The sequence below is a fragment of the Neopelma chrysocephalum genome, unplaced genomic scaffold (assembly GCF_003984885.1).
Source record: "Neopelma chrysocephalum unplaced genomic scaffold, ASM398488v2 Primary Assembly neopelma1_64, whole genome shotgun sequence".
Taxonomy (NCBI): domain Eukaryota; kingdom Metazoa; phylum Chordata; class Aves; order Passeriformes; family Pipridae; genus Neopelma; species Neopelma chrysocephalum.
The window spans coordinates 2,290,264-2,313,689 of NW_020897721.1; the positions used below are offsets into that span (position 1 = coordinate 2,290,264).

The window sequence follows — 23,426 nt, forward strand, 5'->3', positions numbered from 1 at the left end:
GTTGTCTGAACTTTGTCATGCCTTGGCCTGAAATCTTATGAGTAACATCTTGTGATCAAGATCCTGTCCCTGAAGTCTGTCCATGGAGGTGAACCAAGGTTTGCTACACTGCCCAAGCCCTGGCACACACAATGCAAGCCACCTTCTGCTGTTCAAGTAATTTTTCCTTTAATTTTTCTGCAGTTTAGCAGTGGGTGAGGAAGCTCCGAGGTTTTATTTCCTTGGTAGAAAGTCATATGGACATAAGCTTAACCCACACTGAGGAAAGAGAGCGAAGGAAGAAGTAAAACCTCCACCTTCCCTCCTGCTCAACATCTTCAGCAGTAGAAATTCATGTTAGCCAGCCTCATACACAGCTCATCTCTGCAGGAAAGCCTACAAAGGGACCCAAATTTGGTGTTCTCCCATCACAGAATCATAGAACAGAATCATAGAATCAGCCAGGTCTTACCCATCCCTGTACTTTTCCTGCTGGGGGGGTCCATGCAGAGGCAGCAGTGGCTGTGGGGCAAATTGGGGATGCTGTCACCTGGGGATGGCACCGTCCCTCTTGCCCCTGCAAGCACTGATGTCCTCTCTGCTCCCTCCCCAGGAGTCAGGAGCTGGTCCAGCAAGGCCAGCCAACACTAAAACCGAACTCTGCTTTTTTGCCTACTGTGTTACAGTCTGTGAGAGTGGGCATTGGCTGTGTCAGGCAGCTGTGGTCTCAGCGGATTGTGTTTGTGGTGAGGCACTTGGGATTCCTGATTTCTAGTCCTGGTGCTGCCGTTTGCTCGGTGTGTGGCCTTGGAAGACTCACTTAGCTCTGCAGCGCAGCAATTTTTCCTTCTGTTGGATGGGGAAGTGACACCTGCCTTGCTGAAGGGCCAAGCCACAGCCGGGATAAACAGTAGCGTCCTGCTAAGGAGTAAAACCTCTTACACGAGCAGCTCAGAGGGAAGACACTAAAATGAAGGGTGTCAGATGTGAATCCTGCAGCTGTTACTTTCTATCTCGGACACAGAGATGCTGTGTTGATGAGTCATCCTTTGCCAGTTCTTTGAAAAGAAGGTGTACCATCCAATTGCACCGGTTACCCAAAGTCTGTATGTTGGCATATTTCTTTCAGTGTAAGCACAGGGCTGATCTAACTCATAGAAAACATCACAGTAACATGGTGTGGGAATGAAGGGGATGGAGCTCCTCGGCTCCCCATTCCTGTCTCTGCAATGCTCAGGAGCTGTGCTTGGAGGTTAATCTGCTTGAGGGGCTCCTAACTCTGTCCAGAGCAGGTTCTGCTGCTGGGTGTGAGTGTCATGATGGTGAAGGACCCTGTTCTGACTCTTGGATGTTGGAGCTGCATCTTGTCGTTTTGGAGAAAATGGGATTGTAATTTGGCTGTTCCCTCGTTTAGAAAATTCAGGGAAACTACACTTTGTTGAGATAGCCTCTGAATATCCTGCTTAATCAGCAACAACACAGTTTCACTGAGACCATGAGAAGTGCTGCATATGCAGAGTTTTGTGCCTCAGTTTCCCGAGCTGTAAAAGTGAAGGGATTTTTTTCATTGCTCTAATGAGAGGGGATGAATTACTGTAGCTTAGAGATTGCCTAAGCTAAGCCCCTGGATAGAAGCCTCTTTTCCTCTGCCTCACTCTACAAACCTATGTGTCCCTGTTGTTTCTGAGCAGTCAAGGGCACCAGAAGTCCTGAATCCTTGCTGTGAATAGCAGATGGTGCTGATGTATCTCTAAGGATGGGGGTCTAAAGTGCAAAACCAAGTGGGGGGTGATTCCTGTGTGTGCTCACATGGCTTAGGAAGGAGTCTGCTCCTCTTGCCTCAAGAAGGAGCTAGGTGAAGCAAAAAGTGGTTCCATCATATTTTTGGCTGAGAGTTTGAAGCGTATATTGGCCTGTTCCCTGAAGAAGTGGATGGAAGGCTGAAGGATCCAGGTTCTTTGGTTCCCTCCATGCCTGTGGCAGTAACCTCAGCAGAATCCACCTTCAGCTGCTGCAACAGGAGATCTTTGTAAGGTGTGAAGGCATCAAGCTCAAAAAGTATATGGTAAAACAATACCACATGTTGAAAGCACAATAGGAGTAAGTCCATTTTGGCACAATCTTCCACATGAAATCCCCTTTAATTTCAGTGACGTCACAGTCCCGGTCTCAGGGAACCTACAGCAATATATTCTGTGCCATAAATAAATCCACTTGGGGACTAATAAACTAAACTGTTGCTAATTTGTAATGTGCCACTTTTGCAGCAGTATCCAAAATTCATATGCACTGAGATTCCAGGGCTGGAAAGAATGAGGTGGCTTGTCCCTAACCACTGCTTAACTTTTTAAGTTACACTGGTGAGTCGGGTGCAGTTTGGCTTTTAGTGAGACCCCTGGGGAAGCAAGGCCATCTTAGCCTACAGTCTTAAAAAAGGGCTATTAAAATGAAAGCATACCCATAAATAAAATAAAATGCAGGGAAAGGATGCCTTTGTGACTGAAGCAGGAACACTTATGCCATTCAGGGACGACTGTTTCACTTCTGACTATCAGCACTGATAAGCACGAGTGACTTTGCCTCAATATCATTTATAGGCACAGGTGGGCCCTCTTGCATTTAAGATCTCTCTGCTTGGGATTGTTGCTTGGTCCATGGAGGCTTTTCTGTCTGGTTGTGAGCAGAGGAAGGGGAGTGTGGCACCTCAGCAGGGCAGGGTGGTGCTTTCTGGCATAGCAGGTAACAGCTGGTTATTGTTCTGACTGCAAGGGTCCCATGTGTGCCTCGGTCTCCCTCTTTCAGGGTGTTGTGTCTGCTTGTTGGGGCTGGTTTTAGATTAGGCAGAACTTTTTCCAGGGTAAAAGTAATGCTCCAGGAAACAAAGCAATGCTGCTTGTCCAGGGCAGGTCTGTGTGAGAGCTGTCAGGAGACTGTTTTGAATTTCCCCCCTTTTGTTGCCACCCGAGAAAGTGATGTTCTCTGTTTTGTCACACCTGGGAGTTGAAAATTTTGCTCTTTCAACTTTTTGGGCTCATATCAACATGAAAGCAAGTGTCAGAGGACTGGGATTTCTCTCAGGACACAACACCTTTTTTCTGACAGCTCTTTGGGTGGTTCTTGACTAGGAAGGTGTTCAAAGCAACCTCAGACAGCTGAGTACCCTGCTGTTATCACAGAGGCATCAAACTCCTGCATAGCTTTGACTCCTCCTTGAAAACCCTTTCTGCTCAGGACTGGCCTCATCCTCCCATTCTGTAGGTAATATGCAGCACCTCTCCCAGTGAAGTGGTGGTCTCTCCCAGGAGGAAGCTGCTGGATCCTCCTTCACAAGAAAAAACAACAGTAAATGAATAATCAGATACATTAGGACTGTAGTTTGCTGTACCATGAAATTAAAGATTTGCCAGTTCTGTCCTGCAGGAGCTGCCATGGACTTCCTGTGTGGTTCTGGGTCCCTCTGAGAAGGGACCCTAAATCATCTTTTCAGCCTGTCATTGTCACTGTAAGGGTGGAGGGGACTGCTGAAGTTTACACATGGCAATGGGCTCGTTCTTGTAGGCCATAATTAGTGCACTGAGCGTGGCCAACAAAGCCCCTCGGGGTCTTCCCAGCAGTGTCAGCAAGGCACTGAGAGAAACACTGATAGTGAAGGTCATGTAGCCACCACAGACAAACAGTGCCTGACAGCCTGAGCTTCTGCAGTGTTGGGTTTGTTCTGTATTTTCACTAGATAAGAGCTTGTGTCCTATTCCCATTTCCTTGGTGCCGTATGTCAGCCCTGAGATTCTGCAACACCATTTGTACAGGGAGGGCATTGCAGCCCTCCCCAAAGGCTGCAGGAAATCTCCAGGTGGGACAGTTCTCCAGTTTTAGGAGTTTCTCCAACCTGCTGTCTGTAAGCGAATAATTGTCATCCATCTGGAAAACCTTCTTGTATCTTCTATCATGATCAAATTTGATCTTCTCACTCAGAGAGGACCCACCAAATGTGGTTCAGCAGATAAACCAGTATAAGTTTAAGTCCTAATAGGAAGAAGTATTGTTGAGTGTTTATTGCAGGGTCAGGATCTCTCATATTAATCTTTCCCTTCAGCACTGGCAACCCACCCAAAAGTAACATCTAGGAGTTCAGGTATATGGGACCTTTGGGAGCTCAAGTTCCTGCCTGCCTGCAGAGCTCCCTAATAGGCTGCTTGAGTGCTCTTAAATGATGATTAAGTCAACCTATTACATCCCTGTGCCGTTGTGGCAGGCTAAGGGTTGGCATGTGGACAGCTATTTACATTTTATCTGACACTCTAACTTTCTGCATCACAGTAACTCCAACTGTGGTTTTCATGCTTAGCACGAGACTTCTACCCCATCCCTCCCCAAAATACCTATAAACGATAGTGGAACTTAACCTAGTCCCAGCATGAAAATAAATTTGAAGGTGGTCACATCAGCATTTAGTTTGGATTAGGAGCTTGCTTTTGAAATATATCCCTCAGTGTTGCACCTTGGTGCTTATTGTGGATTCAACAGACATTCAGTCCATGGGACCAGCATCGTACTAAGCCAAAATAAACCTCCTGAAATGTATGTACTGTTTATGTCAGGCCCTACTTCTCCCCTGATCCATTCCTGTTGGGCCACACTACTTGCCAATTTAGCCGTTTCAGACTTTGATTTTTTAACAGCTTCCCCCAACGCCTCCTGCATCTCACACATTACAAGAAACCCTTTTCACTCAGTTTCACTGTAGTCCGTGTGAATTGGTGCAACTCACTTGATTAGAAGCTGTGAAGTATGGAAAATTGTCATTTTTGAGTCTTTTCACTGTTGTTAGCTGACCTAGGCTGACTTGTACCAGCTAAGTCTGTTGTTACTTCGTTAGCTGTATTTTTGTGCTCACTCCTATTTATCTATATTTCGTGCTAACAGCATTATTGCAAGGCCAGAGGATTATATTATCCAGGCTGTCTGAGCTCATCATGTCTTGCAATGCTTTTAATTCCTTCCTCATTAGTAAAGGATCCTGAGTTATGAGCTAGTATGTGATAGCCATGGCCAAAGTAAGAGTTGTTTCCCTGGCATTATTTAATACACTGAGTGGTGGTAAAACTTTTTCCTTTTCCTTTCTTCATTTTCCCCTTCTTCCTTTTTTTGCTTTTCCTTCTTCCTTCTTTCTTTTCCCTTTTCCTCTCCCCTCCTCTCCCCCCCACCTCTGTTTTCCTCCTCTTCTTTTCCCTCCCTCCCTTTCCCTTCTTTCCCTTTTCCTTTCCCTTTCCCTTTCGCTTTCCCTTTCCCTTTCCCTTTCCCTTTCCCTTTCCCTTTCCCTTTCCCTTTTCTTACTTTCCCCTTCATCCCTTTTCTTACTTTCCCCTTCTCCCTTTTCTTTCCTCTCTCCCACCCCCCAGCCCTGCTGCCTGATCCTTGCTGGGCTGAAAAGTCACAGAAGCAGTTTTCTGTCAATTTGTTGATATCTTCCTCCCCTCCTAGCCTGGCACAGAATCTGCTTTTGTTAGCTTTCCTTTCAGGAATACATGTGCACTTCAGCATGAGGTCTGACAACCTTGACCCTCCAGGCATGACTAATTCCCATTTACAAGGCCACTACAAAATCCATCAGATCAAAAGTGTCAGGGAGTCAGGAAAAGCCCGGTGTGCAGGGCAGGCTGGGGCTGGTCTCCCTGTGCCGTGTGACAGCGTGTCCCCGGTCGGCTGAGCTCGGCTGTGATGAGGTCAAGGAGAAGTGGTGCTTGGAAGGAGTGGGAGGTGGAGGGAGGGAAGGAGGGTTTTGCAGGCAGCCGGTGATGTATTGTTTAATTCCGTGCTGTTTGTAGCCAGACTGTCTCTAGTAAACAGCCAAGGTTAACACGATGTTATAATTTGAAACTAAGAAGTTCGAGATGTCTTGTGGTGTTCGAAGGGGGTCCTGTGGGGTTGAGTTTGAAAGCGGGAAAACAGCAGCACAAGGCTGCTAACAAGTTTGTGGGAAGTTGCCTTCGAGGTTTTATCTTTATGCTGTTTGGGAGTGGTTGTAGTGATAATCCCAGATGGTTGTGGGGTTTATGTGGGTTGGGGTTTTCGATAGTGTCTTTTATACAAGCGTGTCTTAGAATTGAGAAACAGGATGAGTAGAGTGTCCCAAAGATGTCTCTGATGGTCTTATCTAAGCAGATTCCCCTCAACCAAACTCTGGATCACTTCAGCTCTCAGTGGGGCCAGCTCTGAGCGCTCCTCAAAAATCCCACCCAAAGAGACAGAAACCAGTGTGGCACAGGCAGCCTGTGGGTCAGTCTCTCGACATGTTCAGTCATAGCCCACAAAGCCAGCACAGAAAAGGAATAAAAAACTTGCATAGAAGTGAGGTCTGAAAGAATGAGAGCTCTCCAAGAACGAAGCCTCGGGAGGCAAGGAGGCGTCCCTGCATCACAGAAATGAGGTTTGTATTTAGTTGCCCAAAGGGAACTGGAAAAAAAGAGTGAGAGAGAAAAACAATGTCTAAGGGGAACAAACCCTGGAGAGGGGGCAATATTGAAAATAAATGTAGGATCTCAGTTTCTGTTGTGGGCTGTAGCAAATAGAGTTTGGTTTTAGGGACACGACTCTTATACAAATCCAGTCTGTAGCATAAGGAGAGCTGATTCAGCAGCTTTGCTGGCTTTTTCACTTGGAATTGTTCAAGCCCCTTTTCATTTTCCCCTTTGGACTTCAGGAAGGGAATTTCAACATTGTTTGAAACTTTCTCTATCACGTTTCTGAAACCAAAACCTGGAATGAACTACGGGAAGGTGTTTTTGTAGAGCTTCCGTTCTAACCTGGAAAATGCTGAATTCTGTGTGGGCCTGATCCAAGACCCATAGAAATCAATCTTGGGATTGCCATATACTTTAAAAGAAATTGGACCGAAATGCAGAAGTTTCCTATTACTCTGGCCCATTTATGTGGATTTTTGCCCACTCAATTTAAAAGAACAATTTATATCAAGAGGAACAAACCACTTCTGTTGTGTTTTTCTGTTTGGATTTTTTTGCTTAATGTTCTTTCCTTACTGTTACTGATGGAGAAATGATGGCTGTGACTTTTTCTTATTGTTTTAATGTGTCAAGAGGAGGAAAAGTGATTCAAATATTTGGGAGTTTTCTCATTCATCTTGAAAGTGGAAAAGTTGGTGTGAAGGTTGCCCCATCTGAGTACTTGGAATGAGATGTCCACCATTTGAAGACCCATTACTGTGAAGTGTCTGAGACTTTAGCCTGGAAAGCAGCAATGCTGTGGCAGAAAATTCCATGCTAATTGAAGACAGCTCCTCTCTATGACTGGCTCTTCCCATCTCCGTGCATCACACTCCTTTGGGACATGGGTTCATGAGGCTTTACCAAGTGACTCATCTCTGTCTTCCTGTCACTCCTTCAAAGAAGGAAATCCATTGTGTCTCACTCTCCTCTTACCAAAGGGGATTTATCCAAACCCACATCAGGAAAGCGAACCCGCATCTTCTAAGCACAAGTCAGTATCTTTACCACTGGGCACAAACTTTCTTTCTTTCTAACTCCACTGCAAGTCACTACTGAGACATGTTGGCAGAGCTCTCATGTGAATTAGGGCTGGAACAGCACAACAATTTTGTGGGTGGTTGTGATAGAAACTTGCCTGACCACACTTCTAATTCAGCCCCAGCTGAAGCCCAAACACCTTGTCTGTGCAGAGCAGAGCAAGGGGAAGCATCATCTCTCCAGGGTTTGCATCTCTTGGATCAAGCCCTGCATGGATTCCTTGGGGGCTGAGTTTACTGCTCAGCCTTCCCTTCCCTTCACATCATCTCTGGCTCATCAGCTTTTTTCACAGGACTTGTAGCAACATAATGGCTTGGAGACCTGTACCCTGTCCATCACCTGTTGTAAGAACAGGCAATAAATTCAGTAGCCTTGAACAAGAAGGTTCCAAAACTAACATGGGGAGAAGTGCATTCTCATCCCTTCAGACTTCCGCTGCCTTATACACTTAATTTTCAAGGGTGAAGAAATATAATGGAAATAATCCACTTACTGCCTGCAAGATAAATACTCACTGATGGAAGTGAGAGGGATCCTTTACATCTCCTGTACATATGGGAACAGTAGCCCAAGACCTTCCTGCTCAGCATTTTACTGAGATGCAAGTGTTGTTTCTTGTTTTGGGTTTCAGGTTTGCATTTTATTTTCCATCTTAATGTAGTTAACTCAAAAATAATAAATATTTTAGAACAAAGTTGTGGAGTGTCTCATTTATGGTTAGGTCTGACCATAAGCATGTGATGAATGAACTTCAATTTAAATGCCAGTGGTTGGGATAGCGGCAGGCGGTGGCTGCCACTCGAATCCTACACCATCAACATGTTCCAACCACAGGGAACCTCATTTTATGGAACAAATTTAGTAGGGATTTAGCTTGGCCTCAGGGATTTCTGAAGCTGCATTTAAGAACCCCCACCAAGGAGAAAGGAAAGATGTCTAAATAAATATGTCTGTCTGAAGGAAATGTCTCCATTGCCAATAAGAAACTGTTAAACTTAGTCCTTCTCAGTTTGTCCCTTCAGTGGATTTTTGTAATGTATAGGCAAAGAAAGTAGGAGTCCCTCACTTCATGGAGTAAACGATGGAGTGGTGTAGCTTGGTGCAAATACATCAGCTTGAAAGAGTTACTGCTAGATTACAGCAGTGAGAACCTCAGAAAATATCAGCTGTAAATAACTGCTGTAAAGGCAAATGTTTGAAAAACTCGAGGATGCTGAGCTCTGATTTACACAGCCCAATTTCAGCCAAGCCAGTATTGGTCTGAGATGAGTTTTACTGACAGGAAGCTGCTCCAGTGAAGCAGACTTTTACTCTCCTTGCTGACAGTCAAGCAAAGATGTGTCTCTGAGTGGTGGGCTCTGCTAAAATGTAGGTTGTGGCATCTCTAACTTGAGCCTTTTCAAGGAAATGCTTCTGGGTTTTATGGGCCAGGGCCTTACAAAGCTCATCTGATGTTCAGGTTTGTCATAATCTTCCTTTAAAAGGGTTGGGCTGTGCTGCACCACTGACCTGAGAGGGGACAGGATTGTGCCCTGGCTGGGTGTCTAGTTCTGAATATGAATTGCCAAGCTTAGTATTATGAATCTATCATTATTATGAGTTAGCATGATATTAATCAAGAAAGTGATGATGCTGGGCAACAAATTATCTAGAATGTAATTAACGTGATTTAATGCTTGTTAAACTGACTGTTGGAAGAAGATGAGTGCTTCCTGAGCCTGGCCTTGCCATTTTCCATTGATTAAACACATATCCTAGTGTTAGCCTTTTTAAATTGAAAGCCATATAAGTCTTTTGGGAGGTAGTGAGGAGTCCAACAGCTGTAGATCTTTTAGAGAAAAATAGACTCTGTCAGCTGTTACAGCATTGTCACATTGATTTCCATTTACAACTGGAAAAAGAAAGAGGCTAAAGACAGTTTATTCCTATTATTTTCCCTTGATTTGTTTCTTTTTTACTTGCATCTGTGGGTGGGTTGTTAAGGTTTTTGTCTTGCTTTGTTTTGCAACTTTTTATGGCCCACATTCTGATGTGCTGCGGCTCATTTGCAGGCTGCAAGGCTGGAGCACACAAGGATGGGCAGGGTTTTAATTTCTGCTTGTCACTCAGGTAGTCAGTGGGTAGGTTATAGTTTAGGGAGTAGGTGGAAGACAGTAAAACTGTATGTTTGGGAAATTTTCAAAACGTCCAATGGCCACAGTTCCTATGTAGAAGGAGATGTTCTTCCCATCCCTCTCCTCATCCTGTTCCTGAATGGTTTTGCAGAGCAGCTACGACTCAGGCTTCCCTAAACTGAAAGTGCCACAGCCTGGGATGATAATCAAAAAAGATGCCTGTTGTTATAAACACTCAATTATTTTCCTTCTTTCTTGTGGAGTTGTTATTAAGCCGAGAGGTTCAGAAGTTCAAAAATATAAAGGAATAATTTGTACAAGAAAAGAAAGGAGTCTATTTCACAGGCTATTGATGCTTCCACTGGGAATTAGCAGTAGCTGTTAGAGTAGCCGGGGTCATACAGAGCAGCCATGCATTCTGCTCACACTTAGGAAACCCCTAATTTTTAACTTTTTCACAGCCACAAGCTTATGTTTCTGCCAATGAAAAGTGGAGGGAATGTTTGAGGAGCTCTTATTAAAAAAATAAACTTCAGATGATGATTGACTCCCCTTTTATGTCTCTAGAATGGGTCCCATAAATCTCAACAGTTTCTCTTCAATGGCTACTTGTTCTTTTTGATTGGTGACAACTTTTATTTTGAGCAAGCTCAGTTCTTAAATTAACCCTTGTGTTGACTCAAGCCTCCTTGTTTGTCTTTGCTTTGCCTCCCACGGATGGAGAAATGCTCAATGTATGGTAACAGATCCATTCCCATTTCGTGCTTGACATGAAATGTGGGCATCAGTGTGTTGCTGGAAGAGGGAGGAACCAGCCTTTGGGAGATCTGCTTCCAAAGAAAGCACTGAGCTCACAGTTACTGAGGATCCCCTTTCAGTCCTTGACACTAGACTGCTGGCAGAGCCCCGAAGGTTTAACTTACTTGAGCCCAAATATTGAAGTTCACATGTGGGCATTCAGACTTCCAGTCCCATCCAGTATTGGATGAGTTCTGGCACTCCCCCTTTATCATTCTTTTAATAGAGGCTGTAGGGACACGGCTGTCCAGCGGTCCCTGGATTTTTCCTGTGTTTGGAATGAAATCCAACCTTTGAAACCTGGTAAGGAAACAGCTAATAAAAGCCCCATAAAAATCTCAAGCAGCATCAGCCACTGAACCTACCAGAAGACACAACTGAAAAAGTGTTTGACGAAGGCTGTGCCCATGGGTGTCCTTCAGCTATTGGGGACAGGCTCTGGGAGCCAGCAACACGCCCACTCCAGTGCCTGCCTGTGTGTGGCCAGCCAAATTTGGAAGCTCTATCTTATATCTTTCTGTCAGTGACCTGTTATACAGTCCTGGGGCCTAATGCTTGTGTCAACAGGAGGTTAGGTTTCATGGCATCCTGAGCAGAGCAGGAATGTCCTGGCTTATATTTGTCTCCCCAGGAGAGGGAGAGGGTGGGAGAGAAGCATTTAGCAGCTACTGGGCAATCTTCTGCCATCTCTTGACAGGTAGTGATATAAATCAGAGCCTTGAGTGGGATAGGAAGGCAAGACCTCATTGCTCTGCTTAGATCCCTATCAGCCGTGATTAATTCAGTGCTATAGGTGGAAGGATAAATGCAGCTTCCTGTAATCTTAATTGTTTCCACCAGCCTTTGAACTGATGCATCCATCTGGTAGCATTTAGTTGGGAATACAAAGGGTCAAACTCTGCCCAAGATTGCATGGTAGGCAGGAGGACCAGTTCTGAGGAATGCCAGTGCCAGCTGGGAGTTGGTCTCTTGGTTATGCAGCGTAACAGAGGCAAGGAGACTCGAGTTAGTCCTGAATAGGTGGCTTGCAGTATCATCTGGAAACCTTTATGTGCCAGAGCTTCTGAATTTATTAGAGAAGAGGCTGGCAAAAGTGCTAGGGATGGGCTGAAGCCTTCATGGGATGCTACAGGGACATCTGCTCTGCCATTCCCAATGCTCTTATGAAAAGTCCAAAGAGAAGACAATGGGGCTTGCTTTTCTTGAGCAACTCCCATTGTAATTGAAAGGGATTTTGTGGATCTGTCGCACAACTAGTGTCTTCTTGCATTAGGAGTCCTTCCCCTACTCTCAGGACTCTCTTTAATGGCTCTGGTTTGCAATTTTGCAAGTCACTGGCTCCAACACTCATCCCTCTACCTTCAGAGCTATGCATGGGGCTTGACTTCACTTTGACATTCCTCTGTACAAAGCATTCCCAAGATAATAGCTTGAAAAATACCATGATATTTTTGCTCTCTCTTTAACATCCCCATGTACCTGTGGGAAATTCTGAAAAGGGCAACAATCTTGATATATTTGGTGGAGGGGGAGTGTTTTGAAAGCAGAAAGACCTTTGGCAAATGCAACCTGCAAGGACAGAACTAGCTTATTTCAGCTGACAGCCTTGGCGAAAACCAGCCTTGCTAAGTTTCAAATTAGTGTGGGTAGACACTAATAAGAAAATTTAGGGCTTACAGTTCAGAGGGAATAGTTTATTGCTTTTTGGTTAATCTCTTTTCAGTTTCTATCAGCATAGAAAGAGCAGAGCTTTTTCTCTCAGTCATTTGTGCCCAAAGCAAAATGTGATGAAAACAGGCAAACTAAAATGTAATTTAGTTTCCTAAAAGCAAAGAGGAGAGGTCACCCCATCAGAAAAAAAAGAGTCAGGATTTGCAATTTAAACAAGACTCCATGAAGTCTTTGTTTTAGTAATGTTTGTATCCTAATGTCTTGAATCCAGTAACTTCTAGTTACCAGAGCTCAGTAAAGTATTTTTCCTGAGCAACTTCTTTTGCAATCTATTCAATTTTTGCCTCTCTATATAAACTCTCTGACATTTTTCTCAGATGTGTTTATTGCTTGTGCCTTCAATTCCAGAGCTTTACCTCGTTTCTAAGTGGTCCTGAGCATTTACTACTCAAAATCCGAGCTAAGTTTCTTAGAATTCTATAATTATATCTCAAAATTTGAGGAATAATTAAGTGGCAAGCATAACTGCTCTTGAGCAAAATATAAACACGGGGCAAAATTCCCTACCAGGTGAGTTAGCAAAGCGTGGTTGGGGCATGTTAAGCCGATCAACTTCCATCTGCAAAGAAAGTGGCCTATAAAGCCACCTGAACCTACTCCCCATCTCACCTACTTTATGGAAGGTAAAAAGATCATGAGCAGGGAAGAAATGCAGAACAGATGTTATCTCCAGAGTGAGCTGATCCCCCACAGGTTTGTGGAGGATGTCATTTCCTACCCCCTGCATCATCCCCGTCTCCTCCTCCGGGGTGTGCAGGCAGGATTTCAGCGCGTGTCAATCATCAGGACGATGCTAAATTACACCAGATGAGACTGGCTCTGGAACTCCTTGTGCTCCTAGGAGTCAGGCTTAGGAAGTGAAGTCAAACCTGGAAGCAATCCTCTCTGCTCTGCTTAGTACCCACAACCCTGCTTTGGGATTCCTCCCTGGATGTCTTCCCTGCCGTCCTCTGGTAGAACAGTGGGCTGAAGCCTCTCAGCTCCAGCCCCAGAGTCATGATTGTGCAAAAGGCTGCTATTCATCCACATTACTCCAGGGCAACAGCAAAGTGATTTGCTTTCAGGAGTTGCTTTTTCTCCCTTTGGGGTCCTTAGGGCTTGACTGAGCTGCGTCCTCATGTGCAATGTCCTTAGTGGCTGTAGGATTTCTGGGAATCTTCCCGGTGAAGCACAGCTGGAGAGGGAAGAACCTGCTGGGCATTTATGGTGTTTTCCAGGGGATAGCAGTGTGTGCTTGCTTAGCCATGGGTGTATTTACAGAGCCATGTAACAGGCAAGGAAAAAGAGGAGAGGGGGAAAGAGTTTGTTTGGTTCAACTTCTGTTACTGCATCCAAGGAGGGAAGGAGATATGGCTAAAGGGGCAGAAGGTGAACCTGAGGCAGATCTCTTTCAGGTATTTTCGCTGCTGTTTGTGTGTGTGGACCAGAATAATGCCTGAAAACAGTGTTAATTGCTCTTTTTATTATTATTCTTATTTATTTATGTGAGGAAATATCCCATATATGGGACGAATATTTGAAGCTGTGAAGTGAATATTCTTCTAGATCCTTTCTTCTTAGAAGAAAAAAGAAAACAGAAGTGTTACTTAAAGGGATTTCTTCAGAAGTTGCCAGTTTATCTAAATGTTTTACAACAATATCTGATTCTTGGCTCTACCAAGGAAAGCAAAACTCTGAGAACTCTCCTCTTGATTCCTTAGCAGCATATCCTCACTGGTAGATGATTTCATAGGCATTCTCTGACTGGAGTGGAGACTGTTTAGCCTAGGCTTAAAAAAGCTTCAAGAAATAAGATCTTTTAGTTTCAGTGATAATGAAAATATAACAGTTATAGCCATCTCTTGAAAGATAACCTCCCATAATTCATAAACAGTAGAATTAGATTGAGGGAGCCTAATATATAGTAGAAAATAAAGTGACTGAATTTATCATTCTGACTTTGAAAGCTAACAGAGAAGCTGGCTACAAATAATTATTTTTATAAATATCTTCTGTCTTGGCAGCTTGACTGTGAATAGATTACAGTTTCCTTGAAGCTGTTTGTGAGCTGAATTTATTTGCCAAATAATTGATGTAAATATCTGAGTAAATAATAAGTAATTATTCTTGGCCTCTGCTTAATTTGAAGGCAAGTGCTTGGCTACAAGTAGATATTAGAAATTTGAGCTGCTGTGATTTGATGGGTAGGTCACCTTCTTTCCCTGGCTAACTGAATTTTGAATAATTTTCATGTAACTTGCTCCTTCCAGGCAAAAATCCTGTACACTGCGTCAGGGCTGTAACATGCACTCCCCATAAGGGATTGGATGCTTCCCCTCTTCCCCATGTGCCCTGAGCTCCAAAATGACTTTTTTTTTTTGTTTGTTTGTCTTGGGCATCTCTGTCTGTACATTGTCCCTTTGCTGCATCTCCCTCAGAAAGGCCTCTGGAGCCGGAATTGTTGCATTTATTTCTTGTTAAATTCCTGGCTCCATCTGTGGCTTTTCCTACCTGTCCTCTTCAACAGAGACCTGGAAATGAGGTTGGTGGTGGCAGCTCCTCCAGTGCAGCACAGGCTGGCTCTGGGGCTTGCAGCATGTGGATCCATGAGAATGTTTTAAAGGGTCATATTCAACCCAGGCTTCCCCACAGAGGAACCCAACAGGCTGCCTCTGAGGAGTACACTGGTGTAGCTCCAACTGTACCCTCCCAAAAAGTGCCTGCTTGCCTTCCCAGTGAATTATGATTGATCACCTTTGGTGCCCTTTCCCAGGCTTTGATAAAGAAATGCCTCTGAGCAGTTGTTTGTAGTGTTTTTGTGGCCATCTGTTGTTACCCAGGGCTGTAATGTCACTGTCTATTAGTGCTGCCTTTCTGCTGGAAGAGGAGGTGGCCTAAGGCGTGGGCTGCTGGCTCACAGGCTGTCTCTGCACCCCAAAACCCTCTGGCTGTCAGTGGGAGGATCAGACTGTAATTTGGGGAGCACTGGCAGTGGCTCCAGCCCTTCATGCTTTGATGGAGCAGCTCTGGGAGAGGGAGCCTGCACAAGTGGTGCATAGTGCACTGCCCATCACAGGTGCTTTACAAGGTCTGCGTTATAACCTGAGGCTGATCCTGAGGATAGAACTGTGAATTTCCAGGGGGAAAGAGGCTCTGTCCTGGTGAGGCCACCCGGGGATCGCTGTGCCCTGTAACAGCTGGTACAGATGGAGTCCCACCATCTGTCCTGGCTGATGAGAGGGGTTTTCTCTGGGTGAGGAAGACCTGAAGAGAGCAGGCTGCCAGATCAAGCCCTGTCTTTATTAGCAGACATTAGCACCCATGCTTGGCTACTGTTTCCCACAATGGCAAAAACATCTTGCATAATAAAATTAATTCAAACTTGAGATAATGCTAAGCTAAAGGAAAAACCAATAATCCACAAATGCTTATCCCTTATGAGTTCAGCTCCCTGCTTCCTCTTGAGGCTTCCTTTTCTCACGTTGTTCCAAATCTTGACTTTTTAATTTATTTTTTTTTTCCCCCTTTCCCTGCTGACCTCATGAGGACGCAGTCCCCTTCAGGCTTAGGAAACATTCCCTTTTCTACAGCTGTCAACTCAGTTGCACTCACATGGAGACTAGAAAACTGAGACAGTTGTTGCCCCAAAGTGTTTGTCCTTGGCCAGAGGTTGCAGCTCCACCTGGCTCACTGGAAATTGCTCCCCTTCCCCATGGGCTGTTATTTATGCTCCAGCATGCTGACACATATTGAAATTGGCACCTGCTTGTGCTGATACCCCGGGCTGGGAGTTAGAAATACGGGACATAAAGATATATGTCCCCTTCAGCTGTTCTTGCTTCAGGAGCAGCAGTCTGGAAAGGGCCGTGCTGGCATCGCGAGGTGTTAAGCTGGGATGTCTGAAGGAGTTAATCTGCTGCCTCACTGTAATATAATAGAAAGAAAAACATGCCTGTGGGGCTAGTCCATTTTACTATGTAGCTTCAGCTGGTAATTAAAAAGCAACAGTTCAAAATTAAGCAGTAATATGAATAAACCCCAAATTAAATACACCCAGGACAGGTTGCACTTTTCAATGAGTGGATGCTTAGCATATCATGAAACCAGACTTCTTAAAAAATATCTCAGGCTGGATGCCTAAAGCCAGGAGTTCCCCAAACCGCCCCCAGAGCTGTGCTTTTTTCCGTGAGGGTGCCCCTTTCATTGCTGCTCACTCGTCACCGGGGCCAACAGGTACGCTCAGCTCGGGGCACGTTCCCACATTCCTTCTGTTACGGTGCACACAAAAAAGAAAAATTGAAACCCCAGAAGGGCCCAGTAACAATTTTACTCATGAGTCAGGAGCACAAATGTAGTTTCAGGTTCTTGGGAAGGATTTCATGTGCCTCCTTTGAAGGTGAAGATCCCGAAAGCAGGGACAATGTGCCCATTTAAGGTGGAGAAAAGCGATCGTGGGCACTGCCCTTTGGGAGTCCTGCCAGGCATCCATTTGGGGAATGCCACTGCTGAGCAAAGTAGCAGGCTGTGAGCTCCTCTGTGCACACATCAGGCAGATGGCTGGTCTTCAATAGAGTGGTGTAACCAAGCACGGGGATAATTTTGAGGTGGAGGCATGGGGAGCAGGGAGGTGGGTGGGAAGGAGTGATAGCAGAAGAGGTATTTTCATCCACAAGCTCCCCCAACTGGCAGATTTCCAAAAGATGGGAAGCGTTGTCTGAGAAAAGTTCACCCTCTGCTCACCTCATTTCTTACGTGCTTTCCCAAAGTATCTGTTACCAGACACTTTTGGGGAGTGTTGGACTTATCTGGGATGACTGTTCTTGTTTCAATGACACCTTTGAGCAATGTGCTGCAGCCCCCGCGGCACCACTCCCGCAGCGCTGCTCTTCTCCAGAAACCTCCTCACAAACTTCCAGTGCCCACAGAACTCTTGTGTTACATGGGGGGGGGGGGGGGGGAGGGGGTGAGTTTCCCCAACATTGAGGCAGCATTTGGGTTTTGGAATATAGAGGCTTTCTCTTGACTAGCAAGTGGTGAGATACCCCCAGGATGGGAATGACAAAGTGGAACTGGAGGCTGAGCTGGGCTTGCTGGGGTGGTGGCACAGGAAGAACAGAGTGAGGACTCAGAGGTATGGAGGAGCCAGGCTGGTAGCCAAGCCCACGACATCACCAAATAGGCAGCCAGGGCCATGTCCCTGTTTTGTTGACAAGATCTAAGACTGCAGTCCAGAAATCTAACCAGTGTCACTTGGACCTGCAAGACATCACTGCCGGGCAGGGGTGTTGGTTGCTGGAAACTGGTTGCACTTCATTGAAAAAAACACTTGCAGAATTAAACTGCTCAGAGTGTAACTCATTTGGGGAAAATATTTAGCCTTTCAGACAGGTTTACTCATCAAAATTAATCTACTGAGCTCAGTACAGCTGAGAAACTAGACCGATGTAGAAGTACTAGATGTGAGTAAATCCCACATACAAAATCTACACAAGCCCTACATTTAGACTGCAAATTTAACAGAGGTAATTCTGTCCCTTCCAATGTTTCAGTTTTGATTAGGTTGCAGATCCATCCTCCTGTTATTTCTTAATTTATTTCCCTAAGGTTGAATTTGGACATTGACCAAAGCAGAGAGTTATCCTACAGAGTCACTGCTCACTTACACCCTGACTGGTTGGACATCAAGCTGAGTTACTGGCAAAAGAGACTGTGCTGATGATGCGGTGAGGGCATTGAAACTAAAACATTCTTCCACCACAGTGTGGTGATTCACAAAAGAAGAAAGGATGGAAATTCCATATCAAAGCTCTTTTCCCCCCCTCTCTTTCTTCTACATAATTATGGACTCTGAGTGCCTTTAGAAAGTGACCGAGTTCACTACCTTTAGAAGAAAAGTTTTCAGATCTTGTCCTCCTTCCAATAGTGTCTTTGCTACAGCTGCTGCTGACTTCAGTTTATATATTTAAGACCTTATTTGGGGTTTTTTTGACCTATTTAAGGTGGGTGTGGTGTTTATGGCGGGTGTGTGGTTGTATATATAGAGTATATGTTTTTTAGAGTGTTTTCAAGGCAGAAATTAATTCCATGGTCTTTGTTTGTTGTCTTAATGACCTTGTGCAAGAGAAGACATGCATCTAAGACCACAAACTATCTATCTCGCCTGTTCTGTCAGGTAAGCCTCCAAACCCCTAAACAGCTGCTCTCCAGGCTCTGCCTGAACCATTTGCCTGCCCCAGCCCTGCAGAAGTCAGGAACTTGGTGCAGAAGCAATAGTGTAGTAGGGTCAGCCCAGGGAATGTCTGACAGCTGCCATTAACCAGGAGAGTCATTCTCTGGTTTTGGGGGCTTGAGGCTGAGAGAATGGGGGTGACATGCACACTGCAGTGTTTTCTGTTTAGAAATTTCATGTTGTTTTTAAATGCCTTGATTCAGTCAAAACACAGTGAAAGTAAAATTTAATAAAAATTACTTTTGCATGTGCAAGTTCATAATGGGAACTCTGCATAAAGAGAGGAGTCAGAGGGCTGAAGTCAGGCTGTTGGAAATCAACTTCAGCAGGAGCTTTGGGCATGTAGGGCTGAAGGCTGGAGTCCCAGTCTGCTTGCAGCTTTCCCAGAACCAAGCAAACCAGTCTTAGTCCCCAGGACTGCACATCAGTAGTGTGACTGCTCTGCCCCAGGCCATGTCCGTGTGTCACCGTCAGGGATCAGCCGTAGGATGGGTGGTGGCTCAGGGCTTCTCCAAGCACCTTGGTCAGATTCAAACTGTTTTATTAAGCTGCGTAATTGGCAGTTTGAAAGGGAGGGGGGAAAAGCGAGGTCCTTAGGTCTCCCTGGTCAGTGCCAAGCCGCAGACTGTTAACTACTCCTGCCTTTCAGAAGCAATAACTGCGGGTTTGGGAAACATATGGAACTAACTAGCCGAAAGGCTTTTATGAGCAGCTTTAACAGGGGGCACGGTTTGTGAGTAGAAATTCCAGTGGATGAGTTAATAGTTTCACTTTCCTTAGCTGTCCCTTTATAGGAAAAACAACAACAAAGTCGGGCACGTTCCTCTCACAGCCCCGGCAGTACAATGTGCCGATGCATCCAGGATTTCGTTTGGACACTGGGGGAGTCCTTTAGTAGTTCCCCCAGGACCTGTTTTTCCAAAGCTATTTCCTGATGCTGACCTCATTAGGTGAGTTTCACAGCTCACTAATTCCTAGCAACAGCACAAGAGATTCAAGGAAAGGGGAAACCCGTCTTCTGGAAACCAATGGAACTGAACAGATTTGGGCAAGCACTTTTATTGCATTTCATTAATCTGGAAAATCAGGGACTTGCATTTTTGGTTGTTTTGGTTTTTTTTTCCCCAAGTCACTGTTTTGACCTGAAACTGTATATTTTGATTTTCTATTTGATTACAGATTAGGATAACTACAAAAGCAGAACCCCTGCAGAACTGTATATCTCAATATTTATATTGCAGTTTGTTTTGAAGAGTAGGGGAGGGGGCATTTCTTTTCCAGAATTGCAATTTTGGGCAGTGACAGGATATAGTCACTCAAACACTTCCAGTAATGCTTATTTAGCATTTGCATTGTGGTGGCATGTGTCCAAAAGAGAGAGTAAAGGAAAACAATATATTGCCTGCTCAAGAGTTGACATCATAGCATGAAATTTAAGTACTTGTTTTTGTGGTATTGTTATTAATCATGGGTCTGTGCAGGGGTCATCCTGTAACTCCAGCTACTGGCGTCCTCTGGATGCTAAGTTTGGCCTGAGAGTTTTCCTAGGGTTGCCTTTCATCCTCAAGTCTCCTGTATAGCAGACACACCAGAAGAACACAGGTCCAATTTGTCTTAAGCTTAACAGAAAACTTATTTCTTCTGTTCTAATTCCTGAATTTGTTATCTGTTTTATTAGCAATATATTTCATAGGAAGGTTTGGGACTGCTTAAGAACTTTATCTGCTAGTAAGGTTTCCTTATCCTAATTTATTGTGGCGTATTAGGTGCTCCCACAAAGCTGTTTTCCCCTTGTGCCACTATTTGGGACCTTAGTCAGACAAAAGAGGTGGACCTGGCAACCTTTCCTCTTGGTTCCACAGGTAGACAGGTCCACCAGTCCGCAGCTGATATAAAAAGGAATGATGCTGTATTTGATGATTGTGGAGAGGGAGAATACTGTTTGAGTGTCAAGGTACTCAGTACAGCTGTTAGCTAAGGTCTCCACAGTCCAGCCCCTTGTGCTTGTCATGGCCACAGACTGTGCAAAATAACTCCTGAAGTGTCTGGGCCAGTGGTTCCTGGTGCTGTGTAGGACTGGTGGGACCCAGTCTCACTTTCAGTGAAGCAGGACCCTTAGGTCTGCCCTAAGGGCTGAGCTGGTGTCTGCAAACACCCAAATAAAATCTGTGTCTTGGGTGAATGGCACCACTCAGATAAAACGGTTGATCAGCCAAAAACAGTGGGGGCCAGAGACAGGCGTGCAAAAACGTCTTCAAAGCACACCAGGGTGAGGACCATAAATTGTGTGAATAAAAATGCACTTTCCCAGAGCCAAAGTCATAACTTCCCATTGCTTCCCAGAACAAATCCTGTCTGCTCTGTTTATTAGGTGGGACTGTGTATAGGCAGTCACTCTTAAGTGTGTTTATTTTGAAGTCATCACTTGTTCAGTAATCTCAGGCACCTCTGGGAGATTTAACTCAGATAGGGGTTTAGGCTGGAGGTCGTGGGGTCATTGATATTAAGATAGAGAGAAGGAAAGGAAACAGCGTTGTTTTTGTGGCATTATCTGAACAGTAAGGAAAAATAAATTCAGGTTTTAAGATGGCTTTAACCTGACTCTGAAGGAAGTGGTCTACAAATCCAGCCAACAAGCAGTGACTGTGATGAGACCCCACTTCTCTTTAAATTTGTTTTGAGCTGTCCAACCTAAACCAGTGGTGGTTATGGCTTGATTAAGCAAGACTTCTCTATAAATCTGTTAAGTGTTAGAGTTTTCCTTTAGCATATTCAAGTGTTTGAATTTCTGATTTTAACTTTCCTCCTGAAATAAAGCCTCTTGAGCTGTTTTTGGGGCAGTGGGTTGAACCCAGTGGTGGGCTTTCCCCCAGCGGCAGAGGGCTCTCCCCTCAGAATCACAGAATGTGCTGAGCTGGAAGGGACCCACAAGAATCATCGAGTCCCACTCCTGGCTCTGCACAGGACCGTCCCCAAGCTGGTGTCCAGCATCACATCTAGGTCCCAAAGCTGCTCTGAGGCAGAGAGAAGGGGCATGAACATCCTGGCACTAATGAAATGTTGGGACCAGGTTGTGGGGATCCATCTGCTGTTGTAAACTCCAAAGAACTCACTCTCTCTCATGTGGAGTCTTTGGTGTCTTAAAAGGAGTGAATTCGTACTGTGGGCTTTTCTGCAGTCTGGCACTGATTTTTAAGGAACACACAGACAATTTTCTTTAAGAAAACCCTGTGGAAATGTGACCAAAATCAACTAACAGGTTCCAAATTTATTAGGAGGAGACAGGCAGACCCAGAGCATTAATGCACAGGACTGGTTTCCCCAGGAAGCCAAAATAACAGATAAAAAAATAAAAAAGGGGAAAAAAGGCATTGGGAGTAAAGTAAGGATTTGTTTATTGCCATCTTGATATTTTATCATAAAACACACTGTCTTGCCCTCAGGGTTTGCTGGTGGTTTGTATATGTGTGTGTGCCTGTGTGTATACATATATCATATATAAAAATCCAGCAACATCCATTGTTTAAAAAATCAAAAATGAGAAGGATTTTGCTAAAAGCATTTTGGGAAAACCTCTGCTCTCATTTTTCCTGTCAATGTTTTTCTAAGCTTTTATTTTTATTAGTCAAAATGTTTAGAATCCCCAGGAAATCCTGGGATGAACCATTTCCTCTTCGAGCTGTAGCCCTTAGGGGAAAAAGAAGAAAGCTCAGATCCTTTCAAAGGTTAGAAATTTTTCAAACTGTATTTTTTACATATTTTTTAAATTAGGGAAAAACCAAGTTAGGAAGATGCTTAACTTCAGGCTGTGGTCCTGGTTGATCTCTTTGTAGAAAAGCCTAAAGAGACCCTTAGATCTGGGCAAGGAAATCTTTTAGGCTTGGATTTTAATGGGGAACCGATTGCTGAATTGAGGTATAACAGGTTCAGTTGAAAGACCATCTCTTTTTTTTTTTTTTAAATGTAAATTAAAAAATAACATTTGCTTTTCCTCAACCAGTTTTTGTATATTAGTTAACATTTAACAGCTTTGTATTGAAGCTGTTAGTGCCTTGAAGATACTTTATTATTACTAATAGTATTAACATTATTATTAATAATAATGTTAATTATTTGTTATATATGTGAGGCATATACAGTCCAATTGACTGTTTACTTCACCTTCAGATAAAATTCAATGGGAGTCATAGTTTTAAACTAATAAGAACTTCCATCCTGCAAATAAAAATGTACATTGTTAATTTTCAACTCCTCTGGGGTTTACTCCTTGAAGTGGGTAAGTTGCTAAACTTTAAGAAAGTAAGTAAGGATATGTGTCACAGACTGCAGCCTTGTTGGGCCAGCTGGAGCTCAGCATGGCTTACTTTACCCAGATTTGGAGATGATGGTTATTCTTTGGGAAGGACACTGCTGCTATAAATGAGAAAAGCTAAAAAATGGTAAAATGTGAGACTGAGGGATGCAGGAGTCTTTTCATTGAAAATGACACATCAATATAATTTGTCAGAAATCTGAATTTACTGCCACTACATATAATTTTATTTTAGGAAAAGTGTGTTTATTTATATAATTTGTGACAAACTGTCTTAACTACTGTTTTTCTGATTTATTCATCTACTTTTTATCGAGATTCCTTGGGAGCTTCTTCGAAAGCTGCACATGAAAAGCCTAGACTTGGTGGTTCAGTAAATGGTATAAATTATTCCCACAGTCTGTCACAAAACTAAAAAGATTTGTGGTAATTCATGTGAAATTTAGTAGGGGGTTTTTATTTGTTTGTTTTTTTTGGGGGGTGAGTGTGGTATTGTTGGATTTTTTTAATTTTTTTTGGGGGGGAAGTTTTTTTGGTTGATGCAAGGGGAGAACAAAATCTAATCTTTAAGGATATTTATTTCTTTGGTTACCCATATTTACACAGTAAAGAGTGCTTCTGTTTTTTTTGGTATTTTCAAATTTGGGATGGGAACATGGGACTAGTCTGCTGGGGCAGTGTTATAAATCTGTATCTCTTCTCGCTTTGCAGATGGGTGGGTGAAGGGGGAAGACTAAAGGAGG

General features: G+C 44.1%; 1 protein-coding gene across 1 annotated transcript in view; it reads left to right on the forward strand.

The window, feature by feature from the left end:
• Positions 1 to 23,426, forward strand: part of TRABD2B (TraB domain containing 2B) — a 278,298-nt gene that overhangs the window by 125,951 nt on the left and 128,921 nt on the right. The window lies entirely within an intron of this gene.